Raw genomic sequence first — 15,211 nt, forward strand, 5'->3', positions numbered from 1 at the left:
AGCGCTAGTGGCAGAAGGCGCAGTTCCGAGGGCCAGGTAGCAGGGGAGGCGCAGAGATCAGGCAGCATGTACAGCGCAGGCAGGGAAACATTCTCCAAGGCCTTTGCCAGCTTTCTGGCTCCCCAGCAAGACTGTGTCACCGCTCCCCAGTCAAGGCTGAGTTGGCGGGAGCACTGTAAAAGGATGGTGAGGGAGTACGTAGCCGATCGCGCAACCGTCCTCGGTGACGCCTCTGCCCCCTACAACTACTGGGTGTCGAAGCTGGACACGTGGCCTGAACTCGCGCTGTATGCCCTGGAGGTGCTTGCTTGTCCTGCGGCTAGCGTCTTGTCAGAGAGGGTGTTTAGTGCGGCTGGGGGAATCATCACGGATAAGCGTACCCGCCTGTCAACCGACAGTGCCGACAGGCTTACACTCATCAAGATGAACAAAGCCTGGATTTCCCCAGACTTCTCTTCTTCACCAGCGGACAGCAGCGATACCTAAGCAATACGTAGGCTGCACCCGCGGATGGAAGCATCGTTCTCTATCACCATCAAAAACGGGGACATTTTTGCTTCATCAATCTGTGTATAATATTCCTCCTCCTCCTCCTGCTCCTCCTCCTGAAACCTCACGTAATCACGCCGAACGGGCAATTTTTCTTAGGCCCACAAGGCTCAGTCATATAACTTTTGTAAACAATTTTTATGCGTTTCAATGCTCATTAAAGCGTTGAAACTTGCACCTGAACCAATTTTTGTTTTAACTGGGCTGCCTCCAGGCCTAGTTACCAATTAAGCCACATTAACCAAAGCGATTAATGGGTTTCACCTGCCCTCTTGGTTGGGCATGGGCAATTTTTCTGAGGTACATTAGTACTGTTGGTACACCAATTTTTTGGGGCCCTCGCCTACAGTGTAATCCAATTAATTTTTAGCCCACCTGCATTACAGCTGACGTTACATCAGCTGTGCTGGGCACTGCAATGGGATGTATTTATGTACCGCCGGTGGGTTCCAGGGAGTCACCCATGCTGTCGGTCCACACGGAGTTGTAACTACATGTGTCCACTTCTAAAGAACCCCAGTCTGACTGGGGCATGCAGTGTGGGCCGAAGCCCACCTGTATTAAACATGACATTACCTCAGCTGTGATGGGCAATGCAATGGGATATATTTATGTACCGCCGGTGGCTTCCTGGCACCCACCCATGCTGTCGGTCCACACGGAGTTGTAACTACATGTGTCCACTTCTAAAGAATCCCAGTCTGACTGGGGCATGCAGTGTGGGCTGAAGCCCACCTGCATTAAACATGACATTACCTCAGCTGTAATGGGCAATGCAATCGGATATATTTATGTACCGCCGGTGGGTTCCAGGGAACCACCCATGCTGTCGGTCCACACGGAGTTGTAACTACATGTGTCCACTTCTAAAGAACCCCAGTCTGACTGGGGCATGCAGTGTGGGCCGAAGCCCACCTGCATTAAACATGACATTACCTCAGCTGAGATGGGCAATGCTATGGGATATATTTATGTGCCGCCGGTGGCTTCCTGGCACCCACCCATGCTGTCGGTCCACAGGGACTTCACAATAGGGAGTTGTGCCTGCCTGTGTCTATGAATTAAAAAGCCCGGTCAGGTTGGGGCATGCAGTGTGGGCCGAAGCCCACCTGCATTTAATCTGACGTTAGCTCTGCTGTCCAGGGCACTGCAATGGGATACATTTATGTACAGCCGGTGGGTTCCAGGGAGCCACCCATGCTGTGGGTGCACACGGAATTCCCATTGCGGAGTTGTGGATTCCCAGTTGTACCTGCCTGTGACTATTTATAAAAAACTGCGGTCTGACTGGGGCATGCAGACACCTTCACAGAATGAATAGTGTGTGTCACATAGGTTCCCCATTGCTATGCCCACGTGTGCAGCTCCTGATGGCGGTGGCACAGGATTATATTTCTCATTGCTTCTGTACAGCATTGTGGGCTATCACCCCGCCCCTTTTAAAGAGGGTCGCTGCCTAGCCGTGCCAACCCTCTGCAGTGTGTGCCTGCGGTTCCTCCTCATGGCAGATGCACTTATAAATAGACATGAGTGTGGCGTGGCATGAGGGCAGCTGAAGGCTGCGCAGGGACAATTTGGTGTGCGCTGTGGACACTGGGTCATGCAGGGGGGGGGGGGTTGGGCAGCATGTAACCCAGGAGAAGTGGCAGCGGAGTGTCATGCAGGCAGTGATTGTGCTTTGTTTGAGGTAGTGTGGTGCTTAGCTAAGGTATGCATTGCTAATGAGGGCTTTTCAGAAGTAAAAATTGTTGGGAGGGGGGGGGCCCACTCTTGCCGCTATTGTGGCTTAATAGTGGGACCTGGGAACTTGAGATGCAGCCCAACATGTAGCCCCTCGCCTGCCCTATCCCTTGCTGTGTCGTTCCCATCACTTTCTTGAATTGCCCAGATTTTCACAAATGGAAACCTTAGCGAGCATCGGCGATATACAAAAATGCTCGGGTCGCCCATTGACTTCAATGGGGTTCGTTATTCGAAACGAACCCTCAAGCTTCGCGAAATTTTTGTCCCGAGTAACGAGCACCCGAGCATTTTGGTGCTCGCTCATCTCTACTGACCACATTTGAAAAAGCCCTTTGTGGAGAAACATGTTGTTTGTGATAGTTTAACACGATACTCGTTAACAGATAACAATTGTGCTAAGGTTTTGCCCTGTTTTGCTATCCATTCAACATCCATTATTTGGAATATCAAAAAGTTTTTCGTCCTGATACAAAACTTTTCGATACTCTCACTGTCCATAAAAATCAAGCACCACAAAGTAGTTGTCGGAATAGAATGAAACTTTGTATATGTGAGTGTAATGTTGATATGAGTAAGTGATTACAAAACCAGAGGAAAATTTATTGCAGAAAGCTGAACACTTGAAGGAAGGTTCTAGTACCCTGTTGAGCCCCCTTTAGCTTGAATGCAGGATGTGATACAGGCGGGCATGGAGGTATACAGGTTCCTATGCTATGCTGCTATGTGGCATACTGGTGCGTATTTGCTTTAACTAAGCCTCTGGATTGTGCAAACTTGAAAGCTGACACAGATGGTCCATAAATGTTCTATTGGTGACAAATCTGGCAACCGGGCAGGCCACGGAAGTGTGGTAATGTTGTGGAGACACTTCGATAACACTCTTCTTATGAGCATTATCCTACTGGAAAATGCCTCTTTGAAGCCTTGCCATGAGAGGCAACATGTGGCTGCAGGATGCCCTGAACATCTCGCTGAGTTGTCATTGTCGCTTGTACCACTAGTTGGGGTGACTGACTGCCGTATGCAATGGTCCCCTAGACCATCACACCAGCATTCAAAAGCCTCAGTGCTCGTGTGCGTCCGAGGATAGGTGTCGTTACACAGATAGGATTAACTGTGTGGTTCCATATCAATTTATTAAATACAAAGAGATATAACCGCTGCGCGTAGATGCCTTCTTCAAGCCTAAATATAAAAGATTAGGAAATAGAGATGAATGAGCGCGCTCAGATAAGAAAGCCTCGCTCTTCTCGAGTAACTGCATTCTTGTCCGAGCGTGCTCGGAGGCGGGCAGCGGTGGGTAGTGAGGGGAGAGGGAGAGAGATCTCTCTCACTCTCTTCCCCGCTACCTCCCGTCGCTCTCACGAGCACGCTCAAACGGGAATGCAGTTACTCGAGAAGAGCAAGGCTCGCTCGAGTAATTGACTTATCCGAGCATGCTCGCTCATCTCTATTAAGAAAGACAACACAGATATATACACATATTAATGTCCCTGTTAACAGGTACATTGATATGTGTATGTATATATATATATATCTGTGTAACAGCACCTATCCTCGGACCCACACGAGCGCAGAGGCTTTTTCTTCAACTATTGGGTCTATTTAGAGTGTTTGATTATTTAGGCAGCTCTTATTGTCCGGACGTCACTCCAGAATTGGATCATGGTTAAGGTGATTATTTTTTACGAGGATACCAGGACGAGTGGCGCAGGTGAGCTATCCCCTACCAGGGGTTTCTCCACCAAGCACCAGGTGAGTTAACACTCATTTTCCTATACTATTTGCTATTACAGCTACATATATATATATATATATATAGTGCTCTTCTGACATTTTATTATTTTTATCACACCAGCATTGGGGGCAGTGTGCTGCTCCACCGCAAAGGCAGCATTGAGAGGCTCAATCCTAGGTCTCCAGACATGAATACGGTGTTGTCTGTGAACGTGGTCCGGAAAAAAAATAAAGAATGCCACAAATGTACTTTTTTGGTCACCCTATCTCTGAGAAAAAATTTAATAAAAATGATCAAAAAGTCAATTGTATGCAAAAATGGTACCAATGGAAACGACAGGATGTACCGCACAAAATGAGCCCTCAAGTAGTATAGCAAAAAAAAAAACTATATAAGTTAGGTATTGTAGTAATCCTACTGACCCATAGAATAAAGTTATCAAGTCATTTTTGTGCCGAAGAAACCGGAATTACGATAAGATGGTGGAATGTCGTTTTTTTTCCATTTCTCTCCACTTAGAATTTTTTAAAAGTTTTTCAGTACATCATATGGTACAATAAATAGTATCATTGAAAAATACAACTCGTTCCGCAAAAAACAAGCCCTCAGACAGCTCCGTCGATGGATAAATAAAGGAGTTACGATTTTTTAAAAGGGAGGAGGAAAAAACGAAAATGCAAAAAAGCTCCGTCACTAAGGGGTCAAGGTTCATAGGGAGCTGAGAACTTCTTATTCAATTTGAACTACAGAGCCCGGCAATCCCAATAAGAAGCTGTACAACCACTCCGTGCACATACTATGTGGTGTTGATGAGGAGTTTATCGCTCTAACGGTCTCAGACAAGATGGCAATCCAGATAGGATTGCTTGCAGGGTTACCACTTTGCTATGCAGCTGTAATCTACTATGAAAGTGAGAGAACACAGTCTATGCAACAGTCTGAGCACGTGATGGCAGCAGAGAACTGTCATAGAAGTAAATAGGGATCGCTTTACAGTCTTCTATGTGTCTGTAGTTCAAATACAGATTTGATAAGAGTAACAAGCAGGATTTGCGATAACAGTAACAAGGAACAATACGCTCTTGATTTAGTAAAGGTATTCAATTACTGTCAAATAGCTGGCTTATTTTATCTTTATTCACTTCTAGAACTCAGACATGTAAGGGGATCTATATAGTAAATGTATTCTTCTATTTTTACAGAATTCTGTTCTTGCTGAATTTACCTAGTTGGAGTAAGAAAAATAAACATAATATCAATTGCCTGGTGAAAAGCTAAAAATATTTCAGGTACTAATGTGGCTAAAAAGGAGCAATCAGTCAGTAATGTCCCTTAACCTGTCAGTCACATTGACATTTTCAGGGGGGTTTTACTTTTTTAAGTTGTTGATTTAGAATTTTCGTCTGAAGTAAATATATTTGTCACAGAACTCAGTTACTAGAGATGAGCGAGCACCAAAATGCTCGGGTGCTCGTTACTCGAGTTGAACTTCCCGCGATGCTCGAGGGTTCGTTTCGAGTAACGAACCCCATTGAAGTCAATGGGCGACCCGAGCATTTTTGTATGGGACCTATGCTCCGCTAAGGTTTTCATTTGTGAAAATCTGGGAAATTCAAGAGAGGGATGGGAACGACACAGCAACGGATAGGGCAGGCGAGGGGCTACATGTTGGGCTGCATCTCAAGTTCCCAGGTCCCACTATTAAGCCACAATAGCGGCAAGAGTGGGCCCCCCCCAACAATTTTTACTTCTGAAAAACCCTCATTAGCAAGGCATACCTTAGCTAAGCACCACACTACCTCCAACAAAGCACAATCACTGCCTGCTTGACACTCCGCTGCCACTTCTCCTGGGTACCATGCTGCCCAACCGCCCATTTCAGTAATAGTAGCAGTCAAGACAGGCCCCAGTAACAATTCCAAAGCAGCAGTATAGCAGGAGCACAGTATTAGTTCCATTTCAGTAGTAGTAGCAGTCTAGACAGGCCCCAGTAACATATCACTAGCAGCAGTATAGGGGGAGCACAGTATTAGTTCCATTTCAGTAGTAGTAGCAGTCAAGACAGGCCCCAGTAACATATCACTAGCAGCAGTATAGGGGGAGCACAGTATTAGTTCCATTTCAGTAGTAGTAGCAGTCTAGACAGGCCCCAGTAAGATATCACTAGCAGCAGTATAGGGGGAGCACAGTATTAGTTCCATTTGAGTAGTAGTAGCAGTCTGGACAGGCCCCAGTAACATATCACTGGCAGCAGTATAGGGGGAGCACAGTATTAGTTCCATTTCAGTAGTAGTTGCAGTCTAGACTTTCTAATGTTAATATCGCATAAATGAAAACATAGCTGATTTGAAGGAAACCATTGAAAATCATTGGTTTCATAACTCTTCTCTTTTACTCGCATCACGCATAAAATCGCACTACTTTATTGTCCATGTGAAGGCAGCCTTATGCCGGTTTCATACGGGCAATTAAATCGTGCGATTTTCACAGAATGTTCTCAGAACTATGAAACTAATGATTTTGAATGGTTTCCTTCACATTTGCAATGTTGTCACTCATGCAATATCACACAGGCCCTATATTTCTGCGATGTGTGATTTTTTAATCTCCCATGTTAGCCTATGGAACCTCCTTCTTATTGCATCGCAAAGCACGAACTTCCGGTTTTTGTGTGATGCTTTTTTAACATTAGAAAGTCCATTTGTCTTTTGCACAAAAAAATCTCGGCAAAATTGTGTGAGAAAATTGCAAGCGGCAGCGATGTTTTTGCGAGAAAAAGCAGCGATGACACTCAGAAATCACAGGAAAAAGACGATATAGCGATTGCCCGTGTGAAACTAGCCCAAGGCAGATAGTTTCATAGTCTCACTCCTCTAACAGTAAAGAACCCTCTTCTATGTTGGTGTAGAAACCTTCTTTCCTCTAGAACTAAAGTATAGTATTGTGTCCACGCTCCAAAGTTGGAGTATGTATCTCTGATCTATCTTAGGTTTCAGAGGTCCTCCCAGGTGTATAATTCCATGTAACGTGTTAGGGAAAGTCCTAGGTGACCAACTTTAGTGAAAAAATGAAAAAACTTACTTCACTGGGGAATGCCCCCCTGTTACTGTCACAGTCCTATGTGAAAGCATCAGGAGAGAATACAGAGATCTCTCCCATGATAAATTTATACCTAGTTATTAGGTTGCCATTCAGCCATCTTTTTTCTAAACTAAATAACCTATGGGTATTGGATACTATTGTATCTTGTCTCAATTATGGGTGGAGACCTCGCGATGGGCTGTATCCACCCAGTATACGCCCACAAGCTACTGATTGGCTGCCTGGAGCAAGGTTCTAGCAGCATGGGGAGTGAGTTTTGCCTGGGATGGGTTAGGGTTCATTTCAGTGTTAGGCTTACATTATTAGCTGTAAATGCTTCCATGTGAGAGCGGGGCCGCATTAACATGGAAGCATTTACAGCTAATTATGTAAGCCTAACACTTAAAGTAACCCTAACCCTCCATCCCAGCCAAAAGTAATTGACCACGCTGCTAGGACCTTGGCGCCCGTGTCACCTCACCTGCCCTCCAGCCTATACTGAATGGCACCCAAACACATCCCTCCCAAGCTGTTACTGGGCCCACAGCCCTCCATCCAGCCATTGAGAGCGCGGCCCCTACTTCAGCGGCGCAGAAGGACGACAGGAGCAGCTATGAGCCCAGGAGCCATAACCGGAAAATGGAGACTGAGGTCAGACCCTGGGTTGAGTCAAACCAGATCAGTAGGAGGACTGGGGAAGGAATAGTGCTCAGCCATAGGGGTTGCACTGGAGTAAGCACTCAATTTGAGGCTGTTGTGTCATGGGGCAATAGGCAATGGTTTATTGAACAGTTCAAACAGTAGTCTCTGATAGTCTGCCTTAACCCTATTCTGTATCAAACCTCCCAGAGACCCAGGAGCAAATTTATGTATTTGGTGACTTTCCTAAACTGGCAGTCTGCCTGATGGGCTGTACTACCTGATTGCATAGTGGGACGCCTCTCTCAATTTCATACATGATAAGCAAGTTCTTGGTATTGGCCATGGTGCAGACAAGGTCTTCCTGATTGGGACCATTGTATGCAAACTCCCACGCCAGTGGGTGGCCATGCTAACAAGAGGCAGAGCAGTGACCTCCTTGCTTGCTATGGCTGTTGGCATAAAAGATAAGAGAAGGATATAGCCAAAGAAGTAATACTTAACCCAATTGATATACTGGTTAAAAATTATTCTCATAAACACTCAATTTCAAAATTGTATACCAAATTTCAAGAGGGTTGGGGGCTAAAGAATAATTCTAGTTTATTCAAAAAATGTTTTTGCCCGAGTGAATAATTGAGAGTTGGACTTCTGTGAAGCAGACGCTGTCAAATGAGAGATGGAGGGAAACCTACTTTAAGATAATTCATGGAGCTATATATGGGTTTGACAAACCACAGAATCCTAGTGGTTCAGCAAGGTTACAAGCTTATCCTAGATGCTCCCGTCCAATCCGACTTTCTACGCAGCATATGGCGTTGCCCCAAGATTCAAAATTACTGGGTGGGGGTTCAAAAGCTGACCCAGGATATGGAGGGACAGCTCCGGCAGTTGTTACCACAAGGAATAATTCCTAGTTAGAGATAAGCGAGCACGCTCGTTTAAGGCTGATGCTCGATCGAGCATCGGTCTTGTCGAGCAACTTATTACTCAGTAACTGATTACACCATGCGGGGGGGGGGGGGGGGCGACGGGGGGAGAGAGAGAGATCTCTCTCACTCCCCCCCCCCCGCATGGTGCTCGGTCGCGTAATCAGTTAAACGAGTGTGCTCGCTCATCTCTATTCCTAGTCAAGAGCTGAACCCTCAGCCTCTAGGGAAGAAGTACTAGTATCAACCTCACTGAGTTGTTTTAATTAGTATAGTATATGCCAATTTTCTGTACATTCTTGTAGTGATGAATGACATCACTGAATGGCTGTGATTGGCTCATCGAGCACTGGCTGTGATTGACTGCCAGCGCTCAATTAGCCAATCACAGCTCTCGCTTTGCTGGAGGCGGGGTATTCAAAGCCCCGTCACCAGTAGAAGGCATCTGTAAGACCAGGAGGACGCTGCACCACCGCCGGACACCATCGGGAGGAATCGGGACACCGTGGACCAGGTAAGTAAAAGGACTCCCCCGAAAATAAGACACTGTGCCCTTTTTGGGGAAAAAAATATAAGAAAGGGTTTTTTTTTGGGGGGGGGGGAACACGGTAGTGCCTCTTTGTGCCACACACGGTAATAGAGTACTCTTCTTTGGGAACCTGAACAGTAATATTGCTCCACATATTAATGTTAGGCATTATTATTTTCTAGTGGAAAACCATGCATATTGTGTGCCTTTGAAAAAGTAATATTTTCTAGGTCAAAAATGAGAAATTAATATTGCTTTTTTTCTCCAAGACAGTAAGAATGTCCCTTAAAAGCTAATAATGCACCTAGTGCGGCATTATGAAGGTTATAATGCTCTCTTAGGCCTTAGTCACACGGGCGTTTTTTTGCACGATTTGCGGATCGCATGACGGATGCGCATCCGCAAATCGCTTGACCGGGGCCAAAAAAATCGCCCGAAAAATCTGCTCCTAGTCGCGTTTCATTAGAAACGGGCCGGAGCTGTCCAGCGCATTCAATTCAATGGAGCCGGCAATACAGCCGGCTCCATTGAAAGCAATGCGCTGCGGGTGAGCGTGGGATGAATTGTCGGGAAGGGCTTAAATATATAAGCCCTTCCCTGCAATTCATCCAGAAATGTGTAAAAATAAAAAAATATATATATACTCACCTTGTCCCGGCAGATGGAGTTCAGCGCGGCTGGCCTGCAGTGGGTGTGAAGGGGGTGTGAGTCAGACCTGCCCCTGATTGGCTCAGCGCTGAGCCAATCAGAGGCAGGTCTCACTCACACCCATTTATGAATGGGTGTGTAACAGCTGTGGCAGAGAAGAATGATTTGTCTTCTATATGTTCTCAATGGGGTCGGCGCTGCTGCCGCCGGCCCCATTGAGCGCATATAGAGAAGAGAACAGGAATCACAGATCGAAGATAGGTACGATCTGCGATTTCTGTTCTATAATTTATCGGATGAGCGCATAAAAAGCGCTCATGTGTCCGATACTATTGCAAAGCAATGGTTTTAAAAAATCGCCGGACGCATGCGCATGCGCAAATCTCGCGAAAAAACGCCCGTCTGACTAAGGCCTTAAGGAGTAATAATATTTCATGGGAGCCCAAATATAGTAATTTACCCTCACCTAAAAAAAAGAAAAGCATATACCTCTCTAACACCAATCCCCCGATAAGTGCAGTAACTTTTCTTCGGGAAATTTACTGCTAGGACCTTCCAAACTAATAAAATTAAAAAATACCTTTTATTAAATTCCTTTAAAAGAAGAACAAAACAAATACAAACAAATAAGGGGAAGATTAGGATTAAGAAGGCCACTAGTGACTAGTGACCAAACAGGTTGGAGTCGTATAATAGGACTCAACCTTAAAAAACGACAGCAACCGCCACTTCTGAAATATGAACAATGGGAAATCGAGTCATGTGATGAAGCTCAATTGATGTACAACATTGATCATAGATCCAGAAAAGTGATCAAATAAAGTAGAATCACTCTAAATCTGGTATCCTAATGTGCGTCGTATAGTGGGGAGGACCTGCACATAAGGAGTTTGCTCTTAAAGCAAAAATGCGCGTTACCCAACGCGTTTCTCCCAACTGGTGGGTTCCTCAGGGGTTACAATGCGCTAGTTCCAACCAAAAGGTTGGATTGTGGCTAAATTTTTATAAAGTGTGGAAGCCACACATAGTCCAGGACTGATAATCATGGACCAGTGGTCGCCAAAATGATCTGTCTCTAAATGTAAATGCAATGCAGCGAAGAATTCCAGTGCACCGCAATTTACAAAAATCAGAAAAGAATGACCTATAACGTGGCAATGATGGTCACGGTAATGGTCATTAAGAGGACAAAATTATCCTCAAAGTACAAGATGAGATCAAAAAGAGATATATAAGCCGTCAGATGCTATCAATAACCTAAGCCCTTAAAGTCCTCAAGATAGATTTGCAGCTACCTAAATGATAAGAAACTATCTGAAGTTGCTAAATAGACTGATAATGCAACTCGAGTGAGTAGCTGAAGGGGACTAGCCCCTAGGTCAGGACAAAGAACTTAAAATCAAAGAAAATAAAGACAAAACGGCGGCATGTCAGTCCTTGTGGTGGAGTGACAGCATAATGGTGAGCTAGTCCAAGGAGCTTTAAATAGGGTTCATTAGGGAACACCTTTCGATGGGTGTGTATCCCCTGAGCCAATGAGAGGCAAAGTGGGAGGCGTACCACTCATGCTATGTAACCTAGGTAACAGGTAAACATATGTTTCATACTGAAAAAAAAAAAAAAAAGGGGGATAACAGGTGCAAGGAAGGGGGCCAGCAACCGCTGCTGTAATGTGTGACTGATGTATCAAACCGATCGCGCTATACCGTCGCTACTAGCTCCGTAACCCGGAGGTATAGTAGACGGCATAGCGACGTCAGCGCGGGGGGCGTGATTCCGCTGACGACGCCGGAGGTCACATGACGCTAAGCGTCATCGACCGCGTCATGGTCACATGACGCCGAGCGTCACTGACAGTATCGTATGATACCCGAGGGGGCGGACCGCATGAGGACCACGGAGGCGTGGTTCCACTGACGGCGCCGGTGGTCACATGACGCTAGACGTTGATGAAAGCGTCATGTGACACCCAAGGTGGCGGACTAAGTGACGGCAGCGGCGTACTTGGAGACAAAGCCATGGCAACGGTAGTGTACATAACTCGGAGCATAAAAATGATGCTGTGGTGGCGAAACAAGATCACTGGTAGTCGCTGCTGGGACAATACTCGTGGATGTAAACCATTAGAGTTGAATATAATGATTCATTTTAAGGATAGTTATATGCAGTACATTCTGCCAGGATCATCAGATGTATCCAGTATTAATAAACTCTAACGGATATAAGGAGCATCACGTAGATGATTCTGATACGTAAACCGAGTAAGGGAGTAATCAGAGCGTATGTACACGCCGATCAATATTAATTGGAGTAGATTTAGTTATCCCGCACTACCCTTGCACCATTGATGAGAATATATATTTAATGATCAGTATTATAAAATGCCTCGGACTAGCATGAACAAATATGATCACAGATAGTTATGAGACATCTTGTACGTGGAAATTTTCTCATAGGTGGTGTGTAGCATAATAGCTAACTATTTTTAAAAATAAACGTCTTTGGTTCTTCTGATGAAAAGATGTTGCATTAATACTCAACACGTCAGTAGAGGCAGTCATGCATGCTATCAATCAATGAAGCAGTTGAACGACAGCTGTTCGTTCAATCCAGTTGGAGACACAGAGCGCAGTCTGTAGATCCAGTTTGCCTCTTTTTGTAAGAGGAGCTGATTAAGATCTCCGCGGCGACCGTCAGAACGAATATGCTCAATGCCTTGGAAATGGACATGTGATTCATCGCCCCCGTGTATATCCCACATGTGTATTGCAAGTGGTGTCTTATCCTTGCGTCTTATATTCCCTACGTGGGCAAGAACACGGCGACGGAACTCCTGGGCCGTCTTGCCCACGTAGTTTAACGGGCATGAGCAAGTGGCTAAGTATACGACATTTTTTGTCCGGCAGTTAATGAATTCACGATTAGTGAATTCCTTTGCTGTATGGGCACTTTTGAAAGTTGGACTTTTTTTGATAAATGGACATGCTGCACATCCTGAGCATTTAAAAGTCCCTTTCCAATTGTGCCTGCCCAACCACATACTTGTTGGCATTTCCTTTTGGAAATGACTTCGTACCAGACGGTCACGCAAATTGCGTCCACGGCGAAAAGTGATCAATGGTGTTGGAGGTAGTATGTCACTCACATCCTCATCATCCTTCAGGATGTCCCAGAAACTGCTTAAGATATCCTTGACGGCAGTAGAACCGACAATTCTGATTTGATTGGTTTGTTCCCTCCTCCTTTTTTGCAATAATTCCCCACGATTTCTTTGGGATGCAAAATTGTATGCCTCAAGAATTACCTCTTCTGGATATCCCCGCTGTCTAAATCTAGAGGATAATTTGACAGCTTCGGCTTCGAATTCATTTTCAGAAGAGCAGTTGCGGCGAATCCGTAAAAATTGCCCTTTTGGGATCCCTCTACGTAATGAGTAGGGGTGATGACTATCCCAAGTTAATAAAGTATTCGTGGTAGTGGATTTACGGAATGTAGTTGTAGAAAGAGTGCCGTCATGTTCCTTTGTAATCTTGAGGTCGAGGAAGGTAATAGATTTTTCATTACTTTCGGCCGTAAAATGTAGATTGAAGGAGTTGATGTTTAATTTCTCCACAAACTGGTTAAAAGTAATTGCCGTGCCTGACCAGAGGATAAATATGTCATCTATATACCTTGCCCATAACAGGACATTTTGGGTATATAGATGATTCTCCTCGATGAACACGTGTCGTTCCTCCCACCAGCCCAGGAGCAGATTTGCGTAGGATGGGGCACATGGTGTCCCCATCGCGGTGCCCCTGAGCTGGTGGAAGAAGACATCTTGGAAGAGAAAGTAATTGCGAGTAAGAATAAATCTTAGTAGTGCCAGAACAAATTGATTGTGTTCATAGTAATATTGGCCTTTTTGACTAAGAAAATATTCCGTAGCCTTCAAACCTAGTTCATGAGGAATAGAACTGTAAAGGCTCTCTACGTCCATGGTCGCCAAAATCACATCTGAGTCAAGATGGATGCCCTCTAGCTGGCGCAACATGTCGAGAGTGTCCTCGACATGTGAGGTCAAAGAGGTGACGAAAGGCCTCAATAGTTGGTCAACGTAGGTACTCGCATGTTGGCTGAGGTTGGAAACGCCAGAGACGATCGGGCGTCCTTTAAGGGGCGATAGTCCCTTATGTACCTTTGACAAGGTGTAAAACATCGCTATCCTCGGATGTTTGGGCACAATGAACTCAAATTCTCTAGGGCTGATAAGTTTAGAAGTCAATGCCCTCTCCGTGATAGCTAGCAATTCGCTGGAGAATTTTAGAGTAGGGTCAGAGGGAATTTTTTCATATGTGTCAACGTCATTTAATAAGGATAGGCACATGTTGGTATAGTCATCTCTGTTGAGAACTACAACGTTACCACCTTTATCAGATGGTTTAATAACCACTTCATGATTACTTTCCAACGCTCGCAATGCACATGACTCTTCATAGGTCAGGTTTTGGGGACCTCTGCAGTTTCTGGGATTAAGATTTTTGATCTCCTTAAGGACGATTTTTTCAAAAGTATCCAACAAGGGACAATGCAGTGTAGGGGGGTTGGAAGTATTTTTATTCCTAAGTTCCGTAAATGGACCTTTTCCAGGGACTTTATTCATATCTCTTTCAAGGTCTTGGAGATCCCTCAAGATGGGCATATCTGATGGGGAGAGCCCGTACTCTTTTGCTAATTTTTTATCCAATTGGATAAAATGTTTTCTTGCCACGTTATAGGTCATTCTTTTCTGATTTTTGTAAATTGCGGTGCACTGGAATTCTTCGCTGCATTGCATTTACATTTAGAGACAGATCATTTTGGCGACCACTGGTCCATGATTATCAGTCCTGGACTATGTGTGGCTTCCACACTTTATAAAAATTTAGCCACAATCCAACCTTTTGGTTGGAACTAGCGCATTGTAACCCCTGAGGAACCCACCAGTTGGGAGAAACGCGTTGGGTAACGCGCATTTTTGCTTTAAGAGCAAACTCCTTATGTGCAAGTCCTTCCCACTATACGACGCACATTAGGATACCAGATTTAGAGTGATTCTACTTTATTTGATCACTTTTCTGGATCTATGATCAATGTTGTACATCAATTGAGCTTCATCACATGACTCGATTTCCCATTGTTCATATTTCAGAAGTGGCGGTTGCTGTCGTTTTTTAAGGTTGAGTCCTATTATACGACTCCAACCTGTTTGGTCACTAGTCACTAGTGGCCTTCTTAATCCTAATCTTCCCCTTATTTGTTTGTATTTGTTTTGTTCTTCTTTTAAAGGAATTTAATAAAAGGTATTTTTTAATTTTATTAGTTTGGAAGGTCCTA

The sequence above is a fragment of the Eleutherodactylus coqui genome, chromosome 1 (assembly GCF_035609145.1).
Source record: "Eleutherodactylus coqui strain aEleCoq1 chromosome 1, aEleCoq1.hap1, whole genome shotgun sequence".
NCBI classification, from domain to species: domain Eukaryota; kingdom Metazoa; phylum Chordata; class Amphibia; order Anura; family Eleutherodactylidae; genus Eleutherodactylus; species Eleutherodactylus coqui.